The following is a 27,541-nucleotide window of genomic DNA, read 5'->3' as shown; positions in this document are numbered from 1 at the left end:
TAAAGGGCTCTCGACTACCCAACAACTTGCGAGCGACAGGATACGGTACGTTTTCCTTCATCCAGATCTCTTGGACAGCCCGCTCATTGAGATACACGGAAGAGTCACAGGATGAAGTGGCATCGTCGCCCTTACAATTGGTACAACGGAGAGATGGAGATAGGCAATCGCCCTCATGAGCATCTCTTACTACAAGTAACACATTGGGTCCTGTTTTGACAGGATATGCAACTGTGGTCATAACATTCGCACTGGTAGCAATGCTTCGCATTTGGAATGTATGTCCAGCCGGCTTTGATCTTCAATGGAAGCACTACTCGATCAAATGTGAGAAAAAGAGTGTCTGTAGGCCTTAAGTTTACATCAACCTTTTTCATTACCCGCTGGACCATAGTGAAGCCCTGGTCAGAGAGGTAAGATTGGATTTCTCCCTCAGTCAGATCATCAAACAGTCGAATGTTTACATAACACCAGTTTACGATGGGCCTCAACATAAACAGGATAGCCGTGGGGGAGCGAAGCTGTAAGCAGTTGTTGGGCCTGAAAATCACAATTGATCTTCAGAAGCAGAGTCCCATTACGTAAGCAAGAGCACGATTTCACAGACCTGCAATTGCACCAACACCTTTCTGAATAATAAACGGGTTAACCGTAGCAAAGGGCTGACCTACAGTACTTGATACCCCAAGGAACCGAGGTGCAACTGGGAGAGTCTTTGAATTTTTTGCCTCATTCCGTTGACATAAAGTAGACGTAGAATGAGAAGGTGTTTGGATCACTGCAAAAAGAAACCACATCAATGCCACCAACTCTGATGGCGCGCTCCTTCCAACTGGGGGCCTCACAGAGGGCGGCTCACCTGTCCTAGGTGACCGTTCACACCTAAGGTCACATCTTCAAACTCGTGAAAGGGGGACCAATTGGCAAATGGAAAGGTTACAGCCCAGGCAATCATCCCTCTCTGGGCTGGCCTATACCAGGCGGTGAACCCCAGGTGTCGACCCGGGACTGGGAATTATACGTTACCCAGTCAGCTGCTACGTATCAAACGCAAAGGCCAGCCTTCAGGAGTGCCTAGGGAGGAAGAAGAAATAAAGAGAGACTTCAAACGCCGGAGAGGAGGAAGGGAAGGAGTTGGAGAAAGAAGGAAGAAGGAAAAAGGAAAAAAAAAAAAACAGACAAGGGGCTGTCCAAGGCCGGGCTATCGAAATTTCGGAACGCAGTCCCAAAGAATACCCAAGACATGTTCCCTAAGGGAGGAAAACAGAAGAGCAGAAGGAAAGACATGCCCCACGCAAAGAGAATAGGTGCTGCAAAGGCTGGAGCCCTCTGATAGCCACGCACAAACTCACCAAAGAGTGGTGTGCCTCCTGGGGTGAGTCGATGACCTGTGCCCCCGTATTGTTGACCGAATGCACTCTCGTTTTCCGAGCTAGTCAGCGTCCTTGTCTACCCTGGGTCTGATGTTTAATTTCAGAGCTTCAGAGAGATCCTTTATGCACAGTTTACAGCCTGAATGGTGTTCTTTCGTCGTCTCTAGGTATAGTTACTGCACGCAGCCCTGTTACAGAAGGGCGGCACTGTGTCTGTTCTGCAGTGTTGTCTACATGATATATGAGATGTTCTTCAAGTTCTCTCTCGCACAGTCTGAGACAATGAGCTGCCCGCTTGTTTGTACTTCGGCTCTTCCTGAGAACTGACACTGGTTACACCATCGTTGTGTACTCGAAGGAAGTGTCCACTTAGCGTTGTTCCAGTCGGTTTCAACAAAATTTTATCTCTCGTTTAGTTACCATTCTGATGTGTAACACCTACTGCTGCTTTTGTGTGATCGTTTCATTTCAACAGCTTCTTGGTATCACCCCAAATACTTATGCAATGTGGAGTGATTCGGCTATTCTCTACTAATCTCTTAACAGGATCTTGTTTTGGGTGTTAACTGGGATTCATTCACGTTTAGAACGAGACATTCATCACACAAAATGAGAATTTTGTCCAAGTCGTTCTGCGTCTACTCACGATCGTCCTAGGACGACATTTTTCAATATGCAACAGCATGGTCAACAGACAATCTTATAGAGCTGCTGATACTATCTGATACATTGTTTATGTTCGCCGACAACCTTAGAGGTCCTATCGTGGCTTCTTGACTGCATAGCGCAGAATACTAGTAAAACTGTAACCAATAATTACAGGTTTGTTCTTCCTATTCCTCCGCATTAACTTACATTTTTCCATATTTAGAGCTAGCTGCCACTCATCACACCAACTAGAAATTTTGTCTAAGTCGTCTTGTATCTTCCTACAGTCACACAACATCGACAGCTTACCATACAAAACAGCATCATCAGCAAACAACCGTAAATTGCTGCCCCCTGCCGACCAAATCATTTACGTTTATAGAGAATAGTAGCAGTCGTATCGCAACTTCCCTGGGGTTGCAGAGAAACATTGTGAGAGCCGATATTCTGAGAATTTGAGGTTGAACTCATTTCATGCTGGTTAGTTAGCGGATATTTATATTCCTCCCTTAACGTTTTGACAGTGCTTCCGAAACCTTAAGGGTCCTGTCAAGTCGGATACCCAAGCATTTCGGCGAGTCTTAAAGGTTAAAAAAAAAATAGCTCTGAGCACTATGGGACTTAACATCTATGGTCATCAGTCCCCTAGACTTTAGAACTACACAAACCTAACCATCCTAAGGACATCACACAACAGCCAGTGAACACGAGGCACAGAAAATCCCTGACCCCGCCGGGAATCGAACCCGGGAACCCGGGCGCGGGAAGCGAGAACGCTACAGCACGACCACGAGCTGCGGACATCACGGTTCAACTCCTGACTTTCTGTTACCTTATATAGTGTGTGTGTGTGTGTGTGTGTGTGTGTGTATGTGTGTGTGTGTGTGTGTGTGTGTGTGTTTTCTTTCTTCTTTCTAAGGTGGAAGGTACACATCTAACTTTTACAGGGATTTGGCTTGACAAAATTTGGAAATGTATGTTAAGTTCCTATGGGACCAATCTGCTGAGGTTATCAGTCCCTAGGCTTACACACTACTTAATATAACGTACTAACTACGCTAAGGGCAAGACATAACCCACGCCCGAGGGAGAACTCGTACCTCCGACGGGGGGAGCCGCGCGAACCGTGGCAAGTCGCCACAGACCGCGAGGCTACCCAGCGGCGATTAGGCTTGAGGAAACTCTCTCTGCAAGGCAGCAAAGTCTTCTTCCCTTCCACTTTCTCACACGATTTTCCTTGTGCAGCCACGGTAGTATCGCCAACATACATGAACTGTCTCGTCTCAGCGTTTATAGGCTGGTCGTTTTTATAGAATATAGATGTTATGTTAATTGGTGACAGGGCACTGCCTTGGTATAGGTCTTTTCTCCTCTGCAGCATTACATAAAAGCGCCATTTTGAAGCAGACACTCCACTAATTTTGCCGTTCGGAAGTCCTTCGTCACGTTATAAAATTTAACTAGCAGCCGTTGGTGGTTACAATATTTTAGGCACCCGAAAGATTTATAAAAGCGATTTCAGTTATCTGCTTCCCGAGTCGGTTTAATTGATCTCTCGGCTGCTTACGAGAACATCAACCAACGGCTGCTCGTTAAATTTTATAACGTGACTAAGGATTTCTGAACGACAAAATGGCCCAATCATCATCATGCTTCTTTGGCCCATATGATTCTGGATCCCTCCCCATTACTTTCACGACATGGCACCCTGTGGTTTCTTTCTCTTTCCTCGCATGAATAAACGTTTGCCTAGACGAAACTGACGACGAAGTGGTTGTCGAAACTGAACGTTTTCTACACAGTCTTAATGCAGACTATTTCAACCATGATATCCGTCAGTCATGTCGTCCATCGTTGGGGAGGGGGGGGGGGGGGGAATATGTCGTATTGGAAGGCGAAGATGTTGCGGAGGACCACCACTACCAAAGTTTCGTAGTCAGCTTAGAATTTTAGAAACGACAATTAGAACTTTCTGACTACGTACCGCCGTCTCGTTTTACAAGTCTGAGAGTGCTTATCGGTATCTCGTATTTGTGAATATCTGCAGCGGTCAAGCATTGGTATGGCAGTATCCCCACGTGTGAATACATTTTTAAATATGGAACTTAATACTTCTGCTTTGTGATTATTTAGGGTTGCAAAAGTAACGACTAAATTCTGTACTCTGTGTATTCGTTATTGCTGAGAAACACACCAGATATAAAGTACTCGTCACAAGTTACTTAAATCCACGACGCAAATTTTTTTCATTGTTTGAGTGTCTTGGCTGAGCATAACTGTCTACGAAAATCATACTCCGTTTAATTTCTTCTCTTTTCCTTGAAAAAAAGTTACACCATTTGCTTCTTTTCCGCTGCACGAAGATTGCGCTACACACTGATAAAAGGATTAAATTATCGTTTTTGTATGGATTTGATACTCCGGTAACAACCAATGACTAGTCAACGTTTGAAGTCGCTAAGCTCTCCTGACCGACTCTTTCTGCTGCTACTGACAACACAATACTCCCCACTTCCTTTTATACTGGCGGGTGCGCCTCTGTTGACATTTAGAGGACAATTCCGCACTGCATATGGGTTTCCGTGTACTTACGATAAGGTAATGTACTGCCTAGCAGGTCCGCACCGGACACGAAGCTCGTGCCTGTAACGAAACAGAACTTCGATTCCCGAGGCCTATTCGTTACACAATCAATTACCAACTCATGCGATGGTGTACAGCCCTAGTCTGCCGTCGACAGTGCTTACGCCCTGGGTGTAGGATTTCATCCTGGGGGAGGTTGAGCGCCGCGAATCGTCGGGGGCGCACAGTAAGCTGGGGGTGAGCAGACAGGCGCGCGCCGCCTTTTACGAGGCAGCACGGTTGTGACGCGCCGCGCTCAGACAGGCAGCTTTACGAGCGGCGCCGGACGCCCTCGCTCACCATGAGCCACGCAAAGCGCTGCCCCTCTCCACGCGCGACCCGTCGACGCTGACGTCTTCACGGCGCTGCGCTGCTCAGCTCGTGTCGTCACGCCGCTGACGAGCACTTGTCCTCGTGTCGCCACGCACATCACTCGTCTGTGCGGCTCCCGCAAACAAAGAAGTCTACTCCACTATTTGCATTGCTTTAGTTCGGTCAACAGAAACAACGCACGAAAAAGCATCATCAGTGCACGCAGATCTATCAAAGCCAACCACATAGTACGCACACACAGAAAGCATACAGACTGCCCAGAAGTCACGGAAGTTAATAGTGAGTCTCTCCTCTGTGAACCCTCAAAACATGTGGAAGTGTGGATTTCCGAGACGTTGGAATTGCACCGGATAAGTACTGATCCATCCATACTGCAGGGTAAAAAATGGTTCAAATGGCTCTGAGCACTATGGGACTTAACATCTGTGGTCATCAGTCCCCTAGAACTTAGAACTACTTAAACCTAACTAACCTAAGGACATCACACACATCCATGCCCGAGGCAGGATTCGAACCTGCGACCGTAGCAGTCCCGCGGTTCCGGACTGAGCGCCTAGAACCACGAAATACTGCAGGGTAATCACGATTCTTCTTGAGCAGCTGGTGCTGCTTCATCGAGTGTACACGCGTAAATGCTCGTTTGCGTTAAGATCCGGTGGTCTGGAAAGCAAACCGTGATCGTGAACTCACTGGAATATTCATCGCACGACCTGCGTCTAACTAAAGAGGGTGACATGTCGCACTGGCCTCCTGAAACACAACATCCCCGTATGTGTACTCTAATGCTAGAGAAGGACGCAGATGTTCTGCAAGAATGTCCCCATAGCGTGCACACGCAGCCAGACAATGGCGCCACCTCCTGCTTGCACACTACCTTACTGACACGCAGGACCAGTATCTTCACGAGTCACGCACCACACGCTCACGCTCTCATCGGCTCAATAAAACACACCTGGAGTCACAGAACCGTGATAAAAACCGCTAATTTTCCACGATCCAGTGACGACGTTTTACTATTTTCGTAATGGCGTAACTGGACAATGCCTCCAACCGCTTCATTCAACTTCTGGTAATCAAACTACCTTCAGACACGTTTGTTTACAATCAGTTTGCACAATCTCACAATCTGGTCGCGGTAGTGCTTCCTTCAGCGCTGAATTTAGTGAGCGTGGAAAAAAAAAAAAAAAAAAAAAAAAAAAAAAAAAAAAAAAAAAAAAAAAAAAAAAAAAAAAACGTCGACACTGTTTGTAAAATCACTGAAGAGGATCTGCACGTGACATGCCATGAGACAGGGGCACCATTAGGCATATGGCAGATTCCAACACACTCGATACTGCATCAACAATTAGCTGGCAAGAACATTTATTCCCAATGGAATCCACAGAATCAGATCGAAGCTCACTACGAGACTGTTTAAATTGCTGTAAGGAATGCTCAGAAGAAGTCAACTGAGAAAATTCAAAATCCATATACAACGTCGTCGCTTAAGACATGTCTCTACGAGTCTGAAACTAATCAGCAATTAACTAGCGATCAGATAGGCGGCGAGTACAAGTCTTGTGTTGAGGGTAGCATACATTAGGAGTCAAGGTAGCGGCGTTACATCAGTGCTCTACTGGCCCTCTCCTCGAGTAGGGCGGTGTTGACTGAGAACGAAGACGCTGCGGTTACTTCCTACTCGTCGACTCGTTTCCTTACTAAAGTGTGAAGGAGTGTGTCATCAGTGTTGAGTTTAGAATAACAGCTACACTTCTCTCGTTACAATGTTAAATTCTCCTGCTACCATTGTGGGGCGGCTGGTTCGAAAATGGTTAAAGTTATTGAACTGACATTCAACACATATTGATTTAGTATTTACTCCTGACATGCTAGAAACGTTTCAGATTATTTACTTGATTTTTAAAGTATTGCGCAACATTTATGACGTCAGAGCTAGTTACAGCGGACTAGGCTGGCACACAACAGAAAGACTGATGAGAATTTTATAAGGCGTGAGTAGGCTGCTTCCCTACACCATGCTGAAATTTGCGTATTTTGCACAAAGCTCAGCACAATTTACAAATATTCATCTCACTAACACACCAATACAGTTGTAATTGCCACGGTATCCTGAAACAGTGTTCAACAAAGCAAGCAAAAGTGCTCTTGTCATGTCAGTAGCTTATGAAACAGCTCATTCACAGTATAAATATCAGATTTCTCCACTTATGCCGATGAAAACCCATACTGATTTCCATTTCATGAACTATCGTTGGCCTTTAAAAATTAACAATATTCCATTGAAAAAAATCTGCATTTAGTTGGATATTATTGTAGATAACGAAGTTTTGCATATTAACCATGTGGTAAAACACTCTTCTATTTGCGTGCTAATGTTTGCCACAACCTCATTCCAATATTTTGAACCGTTTATGAGATACGATGGGAGATATTAATAGTTATTCCCGCTATACTGTTGCAAACGCCAGGAGGGAGTGAGTGAGTGAGTGGACAACATACATTCCATTTTCTCGGGAAAGAGAGAGAGATAAGTATATTACTAAGTCTGAAGGAAAATTCAAGACGTTAACTACATTTCGTACCCAGCAAAGTACTACTAAACATGCTGGAACGTGAACTCGTAGCGATTCCTGTTTTTCATTGCAAAAATTTCGTGCGGTTAGCTATTTAATCTCTAATTTCACGATAACTACAACTAGTCCGAAAATATACGCAGTTGATCAAGATGCTGACGAACGAGATTATAGGGTACGAAAGAATCAAACTGACGAATAGTTCCATTCAAATCTTCTGGGAAAGACAGCAGAGATTTGGCATACGCGCAATGTCGTTACGAGTATCGCAAATCAGGCACTTGTGCGGGGACGGTGGAGAGAATTTTTCGCTCATTTCAGCTTTAATAGCCAGCCAGTGCATGTCCACTACAGTCTGTGCTGCGCCGTTAGACACCGTGATATAATACGCAAGCTTTTTGCACAGTGTTGGAGCTGCAGTGTAGCGCTGACAGGGCGAAACTAACCGAATCTCGGAATAAGACGGTCTCTAACGGAGGCCTCATACGTTCAGTATTTGTCAATATATTGCGCGAAAGTATGAGGCCAATAATGACACAATATGACTGCGCAATATTTATTCCCAATACGCGACAGTTTGAACACTGCCTTCGTTGCGAACACGTCAGCGCTCGACAATGTGGACTCGCAGGTTTCGCGATTGAGTTCCTTGCCTTGCGAAACACACTCAGAAATTATGCAGAACCGACGAAATGAGCCTGAAAAGCTTCCGGTGAACATGGGGCTCATCCGCTGCTGCACAGATTCGTAAACAAAAACCACAACTAATTATAAATTAAACAAGTGAACAAGTATCGTGTACAAGCTTTGTTTTCTATGTATTTCTGTACTGTAACAATTGCAGCAAACAAAATAAAACAATTATTTACAACTATTTACTGATTTCTGATTAAAAGCTTACATGATCTTATGTCCGTAGTGTGACAACTGTTGCAAGGAAAAAAAAAGCAGCTGATCTCATCTTATTTGCCAATTCTGAAACTGCTGCAAGTAAAACATTTCTGCTTACCTTATGAGGCCATGATTATCAGATTCCTCTGCTACTGTGGACAACGAGGTATCTGGCCTTTCCTAAGCAGTAAGTGATTTAATTTTTCGATTAACCCCACAGTGCTTTAATATACACCCACCAGCACACTCCGGTATCCTTTGTGATTTACTTTTTTCAGTTTTTTGCAGAAATTCGTTTGGAGCGAATTGAACCTCTCTCGGTCTCGGCAAGAACTGCCGTTACTGCGCTGATACTACTCTTACACGTTACAATACGTTGCGCAATATACTGAGTGGGCTTCATTATTTTTAAAGCACTGCAGTCACCTTCAATATATTGCGAAAACCGTCATTATAACTCTCAAAGGTCAATATTATTGCGCAATACTCAGAACTGGACAACAAATACTGAGCGTGTGAGCTGTCCGCTGTGGCCGAGCGGTTCTAGGCCCCTCAGTCCGGAACTGCGCTGCTGCTACGGGGGCAGGTTCAAATTCTGCCTCGGGCATGGATCTGTGTGATGTCCTTAGGTTAGTTAGGAATAAGTAGTTCTAAGTCTAGGGGATTGATGACCAGATGTTAAGTCCCATAGTGCTTCGAGCCATTTTGAGCGTGTGAAGGCCCTTTAACGAAGCTATGTTTTGTCAAATTGTGGAGGATGTAAAACGAAAATTCAGTGATGCAGTTTACTCTAGAAGAGATTGAAGTCTGGGAAAAGTTCCAGACTATAGTCCACGATTCTGACAGAAAACATAAGAAGTTTGTCCATCTCCACCACGAGAAACGTTCGTACTCTGTCAAACGAAAACAGGACATAGATCAACGCCGTTGTAACTTCCCTGCTACCAAAAGGGGTGCTATTTGTGTTTCAGTGGCACTCATGTGCCGCTGAGATCTTACAAGAAACCCGTTGAATGCGAGGTCGGCATTCGACATCCCGCAAATATGACCATGTAGAAAAACTACAGATATCCAAGGGAGGACTAGGCGCACTAGTTCAAAAACTGATGTTTGTGCGTTTCAAGGCTACTCGATACAGTTTACAAGATATGTATGATTGTGAACTACTACGTTATGCACATCAAATTGCATGCAACATATATTACGGAGAATTCAACAGAAGCAGTGGATGGTTGTACGACATCAAACAGTGCTACAGAACTGGAACACGTAAGGTAATGAAATTTCAAACAAAACGTCAACACGATGCACAGCAAACTGCGGAATCGGCCCGAAAATTTGTAGATGAGGTAAACAAACCTATCCCATCGATCAGTAAGGAATTTGTTTTCAACTATTACCAATCGTGATTTGAAGAGGAAATGCATATTAAAGGGATCCTGGGAATTAGAGTTACCAAGAGAGTTGTATCAAGATCAACTAACATCAATACCTTAAAGCATTCGTATACAATTATTCCGACTGTTAATCTGGGTTGTAAATTGGTTGGAAACGTATTAATTGCGCGGTGAGAAGTTAAGGACCTCTGCCCCCTACGATTCATTCTCGTGTGCGTGATCTTGCGAGGTCAGTGGGGAATATTTACGTGACAACAAGCAAGATTGGGAAAATGGGCTGGTCAAAAAACTTGCTTTTGCTTGATTCCTGATTTGAGCATGAAAATCGTATTCCTTTGGAGCAAAGTATTTCTCCTGAAAACTGTGTGACATTGCAGTTCACACCACGAGGAACCACTGGACAAATTCAGCCTCTGGATCTTTGTTTTTTCCGTGCCTATAAAACATATCATCGCAGTATCTGCAGCTACGCCTTAAAGGATAGACCGTTTCGCATTCGGTTGCATGCCATCACATTCCATCAGTTCTCTTCACCCTGTTACTTAAATATGATTCTATACGCATTTTTAAGAGTGGATTCCTATTTCAACGTCCTGCACGGTTTGCAACTCCCAAGGGGTTCACCTTCGACCCTGTTGACGCAAACCTTTGTGATCACTGTGCCATGTCATTTTTTACTCGGTGTCCTTGGTGCGAATTAATGGTTTGTTTTAAACATTTCTTCGATGTAGACGATGTCCATTTTGTGAAGTCTAATACATACATCCAACAGAAGGTTCATCTCAGCAACTCCCAAACACTCATTTTCTGTCGCCCTCCTGATGCACATGGCGAGTCATTGCTAGCTAATATTTTTTCCCTTCATAACTGTTGACACAACACTCTCAAATGAGCCTTACCAAAGATGAACGTTAAACCTCACACTCAAGAGGTTTCTTGTAAGCCCATTCAGTATGATTCATAGCTCAGGCTTCAAAAAGGTAGCCGAAGCACTCATATCCGCAGGAGCTAAAGTGCGATGTGAAGGTACTGTGGAGGCTATACCACCTCTTTCGATAATGGTTAAAAAAAATGGAGTAATTTCCATCGCAGACGCTGTTAAAAAATTGCTGGTTCCACGAATTACTACTGTTACTGGTGACGAAAGAGCTTCTTTCCAAACTGAAATATGGATGGATGATGCGCGCAAAATAACCTATACTGCAATGATTATATCCGCTATTAGTGCAACGTGGCGTATGGAGAACACACTACCGTATATCGCCTCCTTTTCCCGAGGAGGAAAAAAACTGTAGATTCACTGCAAAACGATTCAGAGAAGATACCTGAATGGTGCAAAACCAGGCAATTGATCCTAAGTAATGAAAGTATGAGGTCATCCACATGACTGCTACGAGGAATCCGTTAAATTTAGGTTATACGAAAAATCAGTCTAATCTAAAGGCCGTAAATTCATCTGAATACCTAGGAATTACAATTACGAACATCATAAATTGGAAAGAACACATAGAAAAAGAGAGGAAGGCATACCAAAGACTGTGTTTTATTGGCAGAAGACTTAAAACATGCATCAGATCTACTGAAGAGACTGCCTACACTACGCTTGTCCGTCCTCTTTTAGAATACTGCTGCGCGGTCTGGGATCCTTACCAGACAGGATTAACGGAGCACATCGAGAAAGTTCAACGAAGAGCAGCATGTTTTGTACTAACGCGAAATAGGGGCGAGAATGTCACTGACATGACACAGGACTAGGGATGGACACCATTAAAACAAAGGCAGTCACCAACTTTCTCCTCCGAAAGCGAAAATATTTTGTTCACGCCCACCTACACAGGGAGAAACGATCTTCATAATGAAATAAGGGAAATCAGAGCTCGCACGGAGAGATATACGTGTTCGTTTTTCCTATGCGCTCTTCGAGAATGAAATAATAGAGGATAATTGTGAAGTTAGTTTGATGAACCCTCTGCCAGGCACTTAAGTGTGATTTGCAGTGTATCCATGCGGATATAATCATTGCAGTGTATCCATGTAGATGTAGAACGTTTTATCGGAGCTTGTGCGCCGTTTCGAGTCCCTGCAAATTTCCGAGGTCTCTCTGAAGTCAGCACCTTTGATAACAGATAAATGTTCTAACATAGAGGCAGTTCTTAAACACAATTAGACTTCTGCGCCTGTCACTGTCTTAACACTTGGCTCAAACATACTTTTAAGTCTGAGTTTTTAGCATCGCACCGAGAACTAACTCCAGAAGGAGATGTAACCTCATATAGAGCACCAGTGGTATATTGGTAAGGAGATGCTGGAAAGAAAATAAGAGAAGAAGAAGAATATACGTGAGTAAACGCTAACCCAGCTTATGTTCCTCAAGCCAGCTGAAGATACTAGCAGGACGAGAATCTTCATTTGGTACTTTACTGGTGCTGAAAACTTTTGGAAGACGTTTGAGCTCCATTGAATTAGATAGTAATGTCATGGCAAAACTTAAATTAAGATGCACAAGTTACATGGGCGGAAGAAATGATGAGGTTAAACTTGTACCACAAATCGTATTTTGTGTTCCTCATATCGTGATGATCTAATGCTGAGCACTGGAGACAGAGACAATGTTTTCAAAGAGGTTGGTGATCTGCGTAAATATTTCACGTGAGCCAAGAACTGTATACGCCTATTATTCCGCTTTTGAAACACGATTGTGAGTAAATGTCGCTACAAATTACTGTTCCTTTCTAATTAATTACTCGTCGATCACACGAAAATACATCAGATTAATCGAAACTGTCGAATCCGTAGAAATTCCAGAGGTATGCGAGAAGTCTGGACCATGAGGACAAATAGCGTGAAATATTGTTGTAACTTTCAATCGCTGCTACCAAAACGGATGCAGAGGGGGAAACTGATATTCTTGGATGGTGAAAACAACATGAAAAAGACAGTACCTTCTTTGACATGTGCACACAGTGTGTGTTTATTCCAGCCTAAAGTGGATCTCGTGAGAGGAACTTCAGTGCTGGAGGTTTGGTTGGCACCGAGCGTCGAAGTCATCTGGACCGTAAAGTTGTGGATGACACTTTATCGGTTCACCGTAACAATAATCCTTTAAATTCTACTGACTTACGTTAATTGATGTCGACACTACTCAGATATTAGTATAATATTATGATAAAATTTTATTTTAAAGTCAATGATCCTTTGCAAAGATCTTCAGAAACCCCTACGTGGAGAATAATTTCTGAGGTGTCTTAAGTTCCGATAACGACACAGTTGTAGCGTTACTCGTGAGCGACGTCAAATGACGCCGGGCTGGTTTTTAACTCATGCAGTTACGAACAGGAATTTTACTGCAATCACGATAAATGCGCAAGGTAGAATTCGATGCACAACTTTAATGGAAGGAGACTAACAACAATATACGAGTATACTACCGAAGTCAAGCTCGTCAGTATGTGTAGTCATTTTACAATTAACTTGCTTGTAGAGGCTATAGCGGATTGTGTAGCGCATCCTCCATTTCTATGATTTTTCGAAAACTGTTGTAATTTTATCTTAATACAATCTCAGGAAAAAACTCGGCACACCACGAAGGAATTATTCGAATGGGGCTGAAATCGGTAGATGCGTTGTACATGAACATACGAAAAAATGGCTACACTTGCAGAAAAAGTGAATGACTTTTTCAAGAGAACGAGCTTTACAAATTGAGCACGTGAATAAAGTGTTAGTCCATCTCTGGCTCTTACGGAAGCAGTTATTCGGCTTGGCATTGACTGATGGAGTAGTTGTATGTCCTCCTGAGGGATATCACGCAAAATTCTGTCCAACCGGACGTTAAATCGTCAAAATCCCGGGCTGGGAATGTATCCAATAATCCCGCTGAGCGAGGCAAGGTAGGGTCGACAAGCACAAAGAAAAGCAGTAGAAATACTCACAGTGTGTGGGCAGACATTGTCTTGCTGTAGCGCAAATCAAGGATGGCTTGCCATCAAGGACAAAAAAATGGGGTGCAGAAAATCGTCAAAGTACCGCTGTGGTTTTGGGGTGCCGCTGATGAAAACCAAAGGGATCCTTCTATGAAAAGAAATGGCATCGCAGACCATCACCCCTGGTTGTCGGGTAGTATGGGGGCGACGGTGAAGTTGTCCGGGACGCCTCCAGACGCGTCTTCGCGGTCATCGGGGCTCATTTCGAAGCGGAACCTATTACTGAAGACAATTCTACTCCAGGCCGAAGACGTGTCTGAAGATGTCCCGGCCCGGACAGCGGTAGAATACCGACCTGCCTGTCGCCTGCCATACCGCCCGACGACCAGGAATGATGGGCTGGGGTGACACTTATTTTCATGGCAGAATCCCTTTGGTTGTCATTCGCGGCACTCTCACAGCACAGCGCTACGTCGACGATTTGCTACGCCCCCTTTTGTTGCCCATTGCGGCAAGACATCCTGGGCTTACATTTCAACACGATAATCCCTCGTCCGCAAATTGCAAGGGTTTTTACTGCTTGCCTTTGGCTCGCCAAATCCTGCCTCGGCTAGCAACGTCACCGGATGTCTTCCCAACAGTGAACCTTTGGAGCATTATGGGCTGAGCCCTCCAACCAGCTCGAGATTTTGGCGATCCACCGCGCCAATTGAATAAAATTTGGCACAACATCCCTCAGGAGGACATCCAGCAACTCTCTCTCTCTCTCTCTCTCTCTCTCTCTCTCTCTCTCTCTCTCTCTCTCTATGCTCAGCCGGCTTCCATAGAAGCCCAGAGGTGGACCAACGCGTTATGGGCTTGCTCAATTTGTGCAGCTCTTCATCTAATTTTTACGAAATTGTAATCACTTGTCTGTCTGTACGTGTACATCTACATTTATGTGATTACTCGGCTATCCACAACAGAGTGCCTGGCAGAGGTTTCAATGAACCACCTTCAAGCTGTCTCTCTTACCATTCCACTCTCTAACGGCACGCGAGAAAAACGGGCACTTAAATTTTTCTGTGCGAGCCCTAATTTCTCTTATTTTATCGTGACGATCATTTCTCCCTATGTAGGTGGGTGCCAACAGAATGTTTTCGCAATCGCAGGAGAAAACTGCTGATTGAAATTTCATGAGAAGATCCCGTCGCAACGAAAAACGCCTTTTGTTTTAATGATTGCCACTCCATTTCACGTATCATGTCTGCGACACTATCTCCCCTATTTCGCGATAATACAAAACGAGTTTCCCTTCTTTGTACTTTTTCGATGTCACCCGTCAGTCCCACCTGATGCGGATCCCACAGCGCACAGCAATACTCCAGAATAGGGCGGACAAGCGTGGTGTAAGCAGTCTCTTCGGTAGACCTGTTGCACCTTCTAAGTGTTCTGCCAATGAATCGCAGTCTTCGGTTTGCTCTACCCACAATATTATCTATGTGATCGTTCCAATTTAGGTTATTTGTAATTGTAATCCCTAAGTATTTAGTTGAATTTACAGCCTTCAGATTTGTGCGACGTATCGCGTAATCGAAATTTAGCTGATTTCTTTTAGTACTCATGTCAATAACTTCGCACTTTTCTTTATTCGGGGTCAATTGCTGCTTTTCGCACCATACAGATATCTTATCAAAATCATTTTGCAAGTCGTTTTGATCATCTGATGACTTTACAAGACGGTAAATGACAGTATCATCTGCAAACAATCTAAGACGGCTACTCAGATTGTCTCCTATGACGTTAATATAGATCAGGAACAACAGAGGACCTATAACACTTCCTTGGGGAACGCCGGATATTACTTCTGTTTTACTCGATGACTGTCCGTCTATTACTACGAACTGTGACCTTTCTGACACGAAATCACGAATCCCGTCGCACAACTGAGGGGGTACTCCGTAGGCAAGCAGTTTGGTTAGAAGACACCACAACTACGAATTTACGTCCCATTCCCATAATTTCTTCGTGGTGTCCCTTTTTCTTTCGTCGTCCTAGGGTGGATTTTTTCCATCATCCCTGAAATTTTGTACCTTCACCAGGAAATCATGCTGTGCGAGTAAATCTGCGTTTGTTGTCCAGAAACATCCACAGTGAATGTGATAAGTGGGGCGAGGGCGTGGGCGTGAACGATGGTGTAAGCAGGCTGTAACACCTGTTTCTCGCCTCCACAAAGGGATGACAGTTTGCTGCGAAATAAATTAAGTTACTGGCGGAAAGATGCAACCATGGAGCATTTTGATACGGTTAGCTGGCGTTTAACAGGTTTGTGTTGTGTATTTGGCGTAGAAGTGTTGATGCTATTCACCCACTGTTGAATTCCTTCGAAGGTAGAAATTAAATCTGGGCAATAATCCGACAGAGTGGTAGCTTGGCGTTATAAATCAGCAGTGTATGGATCGTCTCACCAAGTTCTACAGCAGTCTGCCCGTCTATGCAGTCGCATTGCATCTCCGTAATTCTCATCGGAATATTAAGGTAGCCTTGAGAAGTCGTTCATATAAAAACGACAGGGGGTAAATTAATAACAATCTGCAGAGACGGTGCATAGAATCTCCGCACCACGCTCAGCTTGGTGAACCTGTTGTTATTTACGGGTCTCTCTGTTTTAATCGTACTTCAAGTTGAAAAACTATTCAACATAGACTTTTTCGCTTTCACTGACAAAGCATCTTAAGTAATAATACTGTAATCATTACTAGTGGATGGTTTTTTTCGTCTCTTCAGTATTTATAAGACGAATGTCGGTTTCGCTTAAGGACGGCTTGACTCTGTGACCGAGGAATTACTTTCTGGATAGCACAGAATTGTCCTGCTAAACTGACTTGATTTTTTGTGTCATTTCCATTGAGAAATCTTTGTGATTCATGTTTTATAAAACGAGATTTTCGTCTTAAGGTTATCACGTAATATTTTTATTAGTACAGTGCATATTTTAATAGCGTTTTCCATTAATTTGTTGAACATAACAGTAAAGATTAATTAGTCATCAAGAATATGTTCTCACGGTCTCACAGTGCTCAGGTACTTTACCAATCCACACCTGTAGAAACTTACTAGTTCTGAATTAAAAGGTCGTAAAAACCGGGTTTGAAGTACACTTTCGTACGAAAACGAGATTTCTTGACTGTTCAATAAGGAGCGAACGAATAGCAATGCGCGACCGCATCTAAAAGCACAGGTAAGGGAGCTCTTGAAACGAGACAATATTCGGCGAATGGATTGACCTGCCCTTTCCCCAAATTAAACCACATAGCACACTGAATGATACTTCTTGTCTTTTACTAGTGAAAGGTACTGGTAGGATCAGCTCTACCAACTATCTCTTTTCTGATCTGTGAAATCCCAAGAATGACTATGCAAGCAGAGCCTACGTTCGCTTGCTTCGAACGAGCACCAATCACAATATTTATGATTAGTGGCCCAAATTTATTTAAATATTAATTATTTAAACTGATAAAAAGGCGCTACCGCGCCGATCATTTGATGATTTAATAAAATACCAGTCCATATATTGGGTATACAATAATCATGATAAATTTCATTGAAACATTATTAAGAGGAGGTGCAAACTGACTGATTTTAAGGATCTTGATTAGGGGGCGAAATGGCGCTGAGATTCTATAGCAACGAATTTAGCGATATTAAAATTTATTTCCTCGAGAAAAGTAACAAACACGCCGATGTTAAAACACAGTTACTTGGAAAGCTGGCACGTTTATCTCGACACTTAGAACATTATATAACGCAACAACTGGACCACCGACACGTGTGGGGCAAGTCTGCTACATTATTGGTTACGATTCATTAAGATCACACACACACACACACACACACACACACACACACACAGACAGACAGACAGACAGACAGACACACACACACACACACACACACACACACACACACACACGCGCGCGCGCGCGCGCGCGCGCGCGCCAAGAAAGGTTCCCTACTACACATGTTAGCTCACTGGGTCAGACCGTGACTCGGTTTAACGGTCAATTTCAGAGAACGGAGCCCACTTCTGAAATTCCGTACAACTCAGTAATTTTGTAAATAAATTTGCCAAACTTGAGCACATCTGCTCCGCGATGCAACCGAGGCTTCAATTCAAACACGAGAGATGTTTACGTCGAACTGAAACCTCACGGTTTACAAAGAAACGCACGTGGCGCAGCAGATTACGCGCTACTAGTTCCGTGGGAATGAAACACAAATTGGACAGTAAATAAAATTTAACACTAGCATTCCACAAAGCACACGATTCGTTCATACATAATACACAAAACTAACTAAAATTGTGAGCCGGCCGGTGTGGCCGAGTGGTTCTAGGCGCTTCAGACCGCTACGGTCGCAGGTTCGAATCCTGCTTCGGGCATGGATGTGTGTGATGTCCTTAGGTTAGTTATGTCTAAGTAGTTCTAACTTTTAGGGGGCTGATGACCTCAGATGTTAAGTCCCATAGTGCTCAGAGTCATTTGAACCATTTTCTAACTAAAATTGTACATCAAGTGGCGACACCGCTCGTCCACGTCATGTTGCAGTGGCACAAAAGATCTCATCGAATAAATTGAATACCAATGATACTCACAACGTCCCTTACTGAAATAATTGGTGCGGCATGATTATCAATGCCACACACCAGAGTGACTGACTGCCGGAAATGCAAACAAACCTAAATCTTACACATTTCAACTTAGCAACTACAAATTCTGCTCAAAGCATCAGTGCCCATCGGCTCATAGGGAAGAGTAAGCCTAAATTCCTATCCTGCCCCGTCGCCGGGGTCTACACAGTAACCCGGAAGGGCTAGCGGTTTCTACCTGTACCAATCTCACAATGGATACCGCCCAGTGGCCACTAATGCCTCCGCCCAACGTAGCTGTATTAAAAGCTCTACACAGAGGTTGGCTAAACTGTCCTTAACACTCAAGGAAACCTCCTGACAACTAAATAAACCTGAAATCCCACCTACTGACAAACTGGGAGAGTGCTTAGAAAATGTAGTCCATCAACAAAGGAGGTGGCTTACAAAACACTCGTTCGACCTATACTTGAGTATTGCTCATCAGTGTGGGATCCGTACCAGATCGGTCTGACGGAGGAGATAGAGAAGATCCAAAGAAGAGCGGCGCGTTTCGTCACAGGGTTATTTGGTAACCGTGATAGCGTTACGGAGATGTTTAATAAACTCAAGTGGCAGACTCTGCAAGAGAGGCGCTCTGCATCGCGGTGTAGCTTGCTCGCCAGGTTTCGAGAGGGTGCGTTTCTGGATGAGGTATCGAATATATTGCTTCCCCCTACTTATACCTCCCGAGGAGATCACGAATGTAAAATTAGAGAGATTAGAGCGCGCACGGAGGCTTTCAGACAGTCGTTCTTCCCGCGAACCATACGCGACTGGAACAGGAAAGGGAGGTAATGACAGTGGCACGTAAAGTGCCCTCCGCCACACACCGTTGGGTGGCTTGCGGAGTATCAATGTAGATGTAGATGTAGATGTAATACTAGCAGACGACAGCGGGAACAGGAAAGATATGACATTAATACATGATAATGGATTACACAGATACATAGAGAACATAGTTATGAATTCGAAATTAAAAAAGACATTCTTCTTTGGCGTTGAAACGTCGCTGTAACATCAAGCACACTCGTTGATCTTTCTCTCCAGGCACAGTCATACCGAACATCTGGGGCATTAAGGACTGTAGGAAAGCCGAAGGTTCCTATCCAAGATAAACAAAATGGCTCACATGGAGACGTTTGACAACTTGACTAGAAAAAGGGATCGGTTGGTAGGGCATATTCTGAGGCCTCAAGGGATCACCAATTTTGAATTGGAGGGCAGCGTGGAGGGTAAAAATCGTAGAGGGAGACCAAGAGATGAATATACTAAGCAGATTCAGAAGGATGTAGGTTGCAGTAGGTACTGGGAGATGATGAAGCTTGCACAGGATAGAGTAGCATGGAGAGCTGCATCAAACCAGTCTCTGGACTGAAGACCACAACAACAACATCATCATCATCACAAGAACTGTTTACCAACATTGAGACCAGCCTGTGAACACGTTGCAGGGCACGAACACGTTGCACGGCACGCATTGCAGTCAGTGGTAACCACGCACCCTATGAAGAACCATATCCTGCTGTTTGGAACGTCCAGGGGACCGTCATGTAACGCGGTGACGTCAGCGTTATTATTCTCTTCGAATGACACGTGTCATTTCTGATCGTCTTGTTGCTTATTTCCTTGTCACCTTCTGTGCTATACTGTAGCAGTTATATGTAGGTTGGTCGGTTGGAGGGCGAGGGGACCAGATAGTGAGGTCATCGGTCCCATTGGATTAGGGAAGGATGGGGAAGGAAGTCGGCCGTGGCCTTTTAAGGGAACCATCCCTGCATTTGCCCGAAGCGATTTAGGGAAATCACGGAAAACCTAAACAAGGATGGCCGGACGCGGGTTTGAATCGTCGTCCTCCCGAATGTTAACCACTGCGCCACCTCGCTCGGTAGGTATCGTCCAAGTTTCAATGAGCTTTGTTACTTGGCAGTAACACATCATACGAAAGTTTCATTCGTCCTTAACTTTTGCTTACCAGTGCATTTAAAAATCCGTGAATTATAGCTTCATTAAAATAAACTGCGTCTTTCTTCAGCTTTTTCTGACGTGCGGTTTGGTTTGTTTATAGCGGTTGCATACAGTCGCGCCTTGTATAAGATGGTAAGAGCTTCAGTCCATTATTATTCTACTCGCGAAACGATACGTAGACATTATTACAGCACAGAATGTTTTTTTCCTTATAATGTCATCGGTTTACAAGATGACTGTTGTAGCTTATACTTGCAGCTCTTTCAAGACTTGGTTTGGCCAACTGCGGGCTGACACCACCACCAGCATTGACCGTTGATCATCTGATTTCGTAATGATAAATTACGAGGGGAGTTCAATAAATAATGCAATCAATTTTTTTTTCTAAAAGTACGTTAGTTATATTTGGGATTCTAATACACCATATTATTCCCAACTCATTTGGCACAAAACCCCGCGTTTCAACATAATCTCCGCTCAGTGCGACGGTCTTACCCACTGGGAAGGGTTGTATGCCCGCTTGGTACCACTCTTATGGTCGACATCGGAGCCAAAGTCTTGCTGCATCATTAACCTCCCCATTATCCATGTACTGCTTCCCGCGGGGTGCATCCTTCATTGGGCCACACAGATGGAAGTCGGAAGGTGTGAGATCCGGACTGTAGGGTGGATGAGGAAGACCACTGCAGTGAAGGCTTGTGAGCTCGTCTCGGGTCCACAGACTTGGGTGAGGCTTGCGTTGTCTTGGAGAAGGAGAAGTTCGTTTGAATTTTATCGCGACGAAAACACTGCAGTCGTTTCTTCAAGTTGCTGAGGGAACCACAATGTACTGTACAGTTTATCGTTGCATCATTAGGGAGAGCATCAAACAGAATAACCCCTTCAGAGTCCCAGAAAGCGTCGCCATGACTTTACCGACAGAGGGTGCAGCTTTTAACTTTGTCTTCGGAGGAGAAGTGTGGCGGTTCGAAGTGATGAACCCATGTTTCATCGCCTGTGACAAGTCCGATAAAAAATTGTCACGATCAGTCTCGAAACGTACAAGCAATTGCACACAGATGGTCCTTCGTTGTTGCTTATGGCTTCCATTAGGCGCCGAAGAAACCAGCGAGCGCACGGCTTTGAATACCCCAACTGATGGACGAGTGTGTCAGCACTACCAACAGAGATGCCCAGTTGTGCAGCGAGGTGTCTGATTGTGGTCCGTCGACTACCTGGAGTGTGTTCGCACGTTCCAACACTGCAGAAGTCATAGCTGTGTGCGGCTGGCCGGCACGCGGGGGATCGGACAGGTTTGCGCGACCTTGTTGCGATGATGAGAGGCACCTCGCCCACCGTGTTTTTGTTCAGTGCCAGGTCTCCATAGACATTCTGCAAGCACCTATGAATATCTGCTATACTTTGGTTTTCCGTCGAACGAAATTGAGTGACAGCCTCTGCTTGGAACGTACCTCCGTTACAGACGCAATTTTGACGGCTACGTATACGCCGCCACCGATCTAAACTTCTTGAAACTATAGAGGCTGAAGTGGGAATACTGCATGATGTCCCACAACAAATTCCACACGTTTTCAACCGAAACTAGCCGAGAAAAACATGTGTTTCGTTATTTATTAAACGCCTCTCGTATATGTCATTGGCTTCATCAGTTCGTGATCCGCATAACTTGTGCCCTAAGCCTCCACTGATTGGCCGTGGGCGAGAGCAGCGCGTTACATCTAAGACGCGACGCCGCGAACGCAAGCCGTCAGCTGCAGGACGCAGCCTTGCGATGCCATCGACCTTGCCGGCTGCTGATAAGAGCCCCCACCACCAGCGCTGCACTCGCGGAGAGGCTCGGCCGCAAGCGCGCAGTCTCCCGGTGCGGCCTGTCGCTCCCAGACCTCGCGCAGATTTGCCGTCACTATCTCTGATCTCTTGTTTTGTCCAGTCTACAGACACTGTTCCTAACTAGGTTTCCTTTCACTACACCTAGCAACAGTCCGAGAAAGTCCTCGTTCGTTTTCAAACTGTACACAGCTCTAAGCGGCTCGATCGGTGTGAAACCGAAAGGATCGTGAAACAGAACACTTTACTGAGATTCTGCCAAAGGTGAAGCGCGGAAGCTCGTGACATTAGGCAGGCTCTGCGACCACTACAATTGTGTAAGACAGTACAGAATAAGTACCGTTAGTAGAACGTGCGTAATGAAGATACCTCCATTGCTATATGTTCTTTCGCGGGATATCTGACCGTATGTCGTTGAATGTTAGGATTTTTAATATTATATGCTAACGTAAAGCACTCAGAATATTTACTATTTACCGGGGTAGTCCACAGTGCACCTCACTAGTCCCATGCGACTCTTGCCTGTAACTACTGCGGCTTTTGTAGACTTCTCAGTTCAGTGCGGGAGCCACTTCCTGGTCGGTTTTCAACGCCACTCACAACAGATATTTTCATTATGCACGTTTCATCCAAGTTGTTCTAAAATTGTTACCGTCATCCGTCCAAATGCCAAAACACATCGACCAAATGCTTCACATATGAATACAACTCATGTAGAATGACAGCATTGTGATGCATTTTAATACTGCTCAGTGACATAACTATTCGAAGCCTATGTTGTAGACGTATTTCCCAATTGCTAGGCAAAGAAATCTCTCTCCCTCAACTTAACCCACAAGTTATTTTCTCAATTACTGGGTCTAATGAGATAATTTTTCCAAGAAAAAGGAACATATTGCCCTCAACTTGACACACCTTCCTTTCTTTTTTCTTTTTTTACAGATATTGTTCAGTATTTATAAACGCTAACGTACCATCACACGACAGCACAAAATTTATACTTTTGATAAAAATTAAGACCTTTTTCGGAAGGACTTTCACACTAATAGAGCTTTCGCCATTAAAGTGCCAGAAGGAAGGCCGTGAAAACCTTCTTGGGGTTCATAAGAAAACGAAATATTATTTATGTAAAATGTTTGACTCGCTAAAGAAATATAAGGCGGATTAGTGATTTTAAGGCACTTAAAGGTTGAATGTCTTCAAATTACTAAATCATTTATTTCTCCAGCGAGTAATACATTTCAAATAAAATTCCGTTTCTAAATGAACTTCAAAAAGCTTTTCACTCTCTGCTGATATTTGTAATGAGTAAATTCTTTATTATTGTCACGGTCTTTCCGGAAAAAGTCTTAATTTGGAATGAAAGGTTTAAGTCCTTTTTTTTGTTAATTCATGGAAAGACCGTTCGCTACTGATTGGCGGGAACAGCTGTCCCATTTGACCACCCGTTATAAATGATTTAGCAGCTGTAGAGTTGGAACTACTGGAAATGAAAGAGAAAAGAGGGCAAACAGCACGGAAACATAAATTTCGCTATTGAATTTTGGAAAAAGGTTCTAGAAGAAAAATACTCCCTAACGAAAGCCTGAGCTGAACGAAGTACAGTGTCGCAGTCTCAACCACGATCACTTGCACAATTGTAAATAAACTGCATCTGCTGAAACAGAGACGCAAACCCTTGTTTTGCAGTGTTATGACCATTTAGAGTGACATACGCGAAGTAACGAGCGAGCGGTCGAGCCAACTGCACCAAGTAGACGCTTAAGGCAACCACAGGAAGTGGCGCCTGGGCAAAGTTGTAGTTAAAATTTACGCCAGGTTTCTACCTTCATTCGTGTGCAAGATATTATAGTCCTGTGAAATCGGCTTAATCTTTTTGAAACATACAGTATTACAGGGGAAGCCATCAGCGGGTTGTACCCAAAGGAGCGCATGTGGGAACGAGACGGAACGGCGTCTCGCACTGGCCTCTTATTGAACACTGTTGAGCTGTTGTGGGGTACGGCGCAGTTCACACTGGCGCGGTACGCCATGTTGCCAACAAGGTCGCTGGACGCGACGCTTCCATGCGGCACTGGATATGCGACCCGTTGCGCGATGCGACACACAGTACGAGAAACAGTGAGGCAGCGCGAATCACGATTCTGTTTCAGTTTTAATCACGATATCTTCTGAAGTGTACGTCATTCTGGCTTACTGTTATTTAAAGCTCAAAAAACTGGAAAACGAATATAAGTGCAGGGCGTATCCGTACACCGTTGTGAATATGAAAAACTGTGCAGCTGTGCTTTCTCGTGAGCTCTCCCAAGACGAACAGAAATGCCACAAATTCCACAGAATAAAACCGCACAGTTTTCACTATTTTGGAGCATGTAGTATAAGCTATTCTGACAAAGCAGAAAACAAATTTTCTACCGGCTACTTCTCTTGCTGAAAAGCTCCACATTACAATAAATAAGTTGGTGAAAGTGTATGAGTGACGTTAAAAATGCCACCAAGAAAAGCTTTTTTTGTAAGATCACCTAGTGTGGTTCTTTATTCAAAGTAGGTACATACATAAATAATGGCTATAAATTAATAAAGCTAGGATACTATTTCTATAGTTTCGCAGAGTAATATATGATTCAGCTTGCGGAGTATCCAGAATAAAAGCTGCTGGATTTGAAGAGAGATCAGTTATCATCGATGGTACAGCAGTGGCTGGTGAATTCTGCTTACGCGCAGACAATGTGTTGTAAGACAGGGAAGGAGCCCACGATAAGAAAATCACGACGTGTCCTCTTCGGCTTCATCCGGCTGCTCGTTCAGAAGGAACAAGAATTTCGCTTTCTGATCTCTTTTACGCCTGTCACAAAGTTTCCTAAAAGCAGAGAGCATACAGATAGTCCGAAAAACATCCAGTCTGCATAGTCAGCTGATGAGTCACAGTGTCTTTCCACTTACTATGTTTTTCGATTTGCAACTTCGGCTTGTACCGGCAGCAAACGAACAAGAGAAACACGAGCCTGATCCGCATACCGCTACCCGCGGCCACAGCGTTTAAGTGGGGCACGTCGTTGCTCGTCGCGGCCAAACGTCAAACTGTGTCACGTATTTACTGCAGACAGAAATGACGTACGGCTCATTTTCCGGCGTTAAAAACAATTTAGACGGGTTAACTACATTTCTTACGCAGCTATATACGTCCTAAAACGCACTGAACGTAAACTGGTCAGCGACTACATTTTTCACAAAGTTATAAACTTTTCGAAACACACACTTCGTTTTACTTTACTTATTATCAAGCCGTGATATCTCTCTAGGAGACTTCTTTCTACCGAATGGTTTCCTCAGAATCGAATGTGACAGACTACACAGCGGAGAAAAAGCACTAATAAAAAATACAAAAATAAAAAGAGAGAGAGAGAGAGAGAGAGTGGGGGGGGGGGGTTTCAAATGGCTCTGCGCACTATGGGACTTAACATCTGAGGTCATCAGTCGTCTAGACTTAGAACTACTTACCTAACCAACCTAAAAACATCACACACATCCATGCCCGAAGCAGGATTCGAACCTGCGACCGTAGCGGTCGCGCGGTTCCTGACTGAAGCGCCTAGAACCTCTGTTTTTATTTTTTTATTCCACAAAAAAGTAACAAAAATGGCTACAACGAAATGACATCGGCCACACTGGCCGGCCTAATCTCAAAACAGTTAGAGGCTTATAAGGCGCTTGTTCGCCCAATTCTTGAGTATTGTTCATCTGTCTGGGATCCCTATCAGGTAGGGCTGATAGAGGAGATAGAGAAGATCCAACGAAGAGCGGCGCGTTTCGACACGGGATCGTTTAGCTGGTGAGAGCGCGTTACGGAGATGCTAAACAAACTCCACTAGCAGACGTTACAAGAGAGACGTTGTGCATCATGCTTAGATTTAATATTGAAATTTCGGGACAGCACTTTTCAGGAGGAGTCAAACAACACATTACTTCCCCCCCACATACATCTCGCGTATTGACCACGAGGAGAAAATTCGAGAAATTAGAGCCAATACAGAGGCTTAGCGACAATCATTTTCCCACGCACTATTCGCGAGTGGAACAGGGTCGCAGGGATCAGGTAGTGATACCGAAAGTACCCTCCGCCACACACCATCAGGTGGCTTGCGAGTATGATGTAGATGAACAGTTCTTTACGCGAAAATTAAAGTTTCTACTCAGAAACCAGTTACAGAGGCGAATGTAGCTTTCCTTCATCTGCACTTTTTTTTATTAATTTCCCTCCCCGCGTATCGTACGACAGGAGCTGCGTGGAGCGACCAGCACTGCACGTAGCACTGCACGTTGCGCTGGGCGACCCGACAGAGATCTTATCGGTGTGGTTTCACTGTCGTCGTAGTGTAAACCAGTTCAGTCGCTTCCACTTCGTTTCTGTGCGCTCTGCCTATGCGGTTTGCTTCTGCGTCGTAACGCATGTCGCATCGCATATCGTATCGCCTCAGTGTAACCCACGCCTCAGAGATCGGTTAGAATTTAAAGACGTCCTCGAAGATTTACAATGGATCAATGCAGAGGGGCGTCACGAAGATCAGTGTGATTCTACGTCAGAATCGCTGCAACAGATATGAAGCTTCCCTCTGAAAGAACTACTTCCAAACATCTGGAAGGAACAGCAAAACTTTTGCACGTCTGGCGCTGGCAGAGGAGAAGAGACGGTGAGAGATTATGCAGAGGGGGAGGTATGTAGGTATTCAAACAGCGGTTGCGGGCTCGCAGAAGAAAGCGGCGCGCAGCCATACAGCAGCTACCTGTTGGGCAGCCGGCGGCTTGCAAGCCGGCCCTATTGCGCCCGGTCTGGAAAGGCGCCCGCTACAGACGGATCGCGGGTACAGAAAAGAGGCGCCGCGGAAATTAAACTTCCTCAAGGCTCCTCCCGAGTGGGCAAAGAAGCGCCGCTGCCCGAATTAACTGCAACACGCCGGCAGCCTTGTGGCTCAGGCGAGAGCCAAAGCCATCTCGGCTCCACAGCGCGCCTGCATCAAACAGCGACGCGGCCAACACTGAAAGCAATCACTACGCGGCGCTGGAGTAATCTAAATGTCTTCTCTATGAAAGGAAGACTACGGTTGACGCGTAGTCGACCACGGGACGCAGCACAAGTTCTGATTGGACAAAGAGGGGGAAGGAAATCGATCGACAGTGTCTCTTTATGAGAGCCACCCCGAAATTCACCATAACAGACTTTTAGTGTCCAAGAAAAACCCAAATCTGTATTTTTCCGAATGAATACACCGCCATCCGACTTTATGTTGTTTATTTAATTACGACCCAGGTTTCGACCTGT

At 44.5% G+C, this 27,541-nt stretch overlaps 1 protein-coding gene across 7 annotated transcripts in view; it reads right to left on the bottom strand.

The window, feature by feature from the left end:
- The window catches only part of LOC124776245 (PH and SEC7 domain-containing protein-like), an 850,081-nt gene that overhangs the window by 474,401 nt on the left and 348,139 nt on the right, over nucleotides 1-27,541 (bottom strand). The window lies entirely within an intron of this gene.

The sequence above is a fragment of the Schistocerca piceifrons genome, chromosome 1 (genome assembly GCF_021461385.2).
Source record: "Schistocerca piceifrons isolate TAMUIC-IGC-003096 chromosome 1, iqSchPice1.1, whole genome shotgun sequence".
NCBI classification, from domain to species: Eukaryota; Metazoa; Arthropoda; class Insecta; order Orthoptera; family Acrididae; genus Schistocerca; species Schistocerca piceifrons.
Note: the sequence above shows the minus strand (reverse complement) of the source record. Positions and strands in the feature narration are given on the sequence as shown.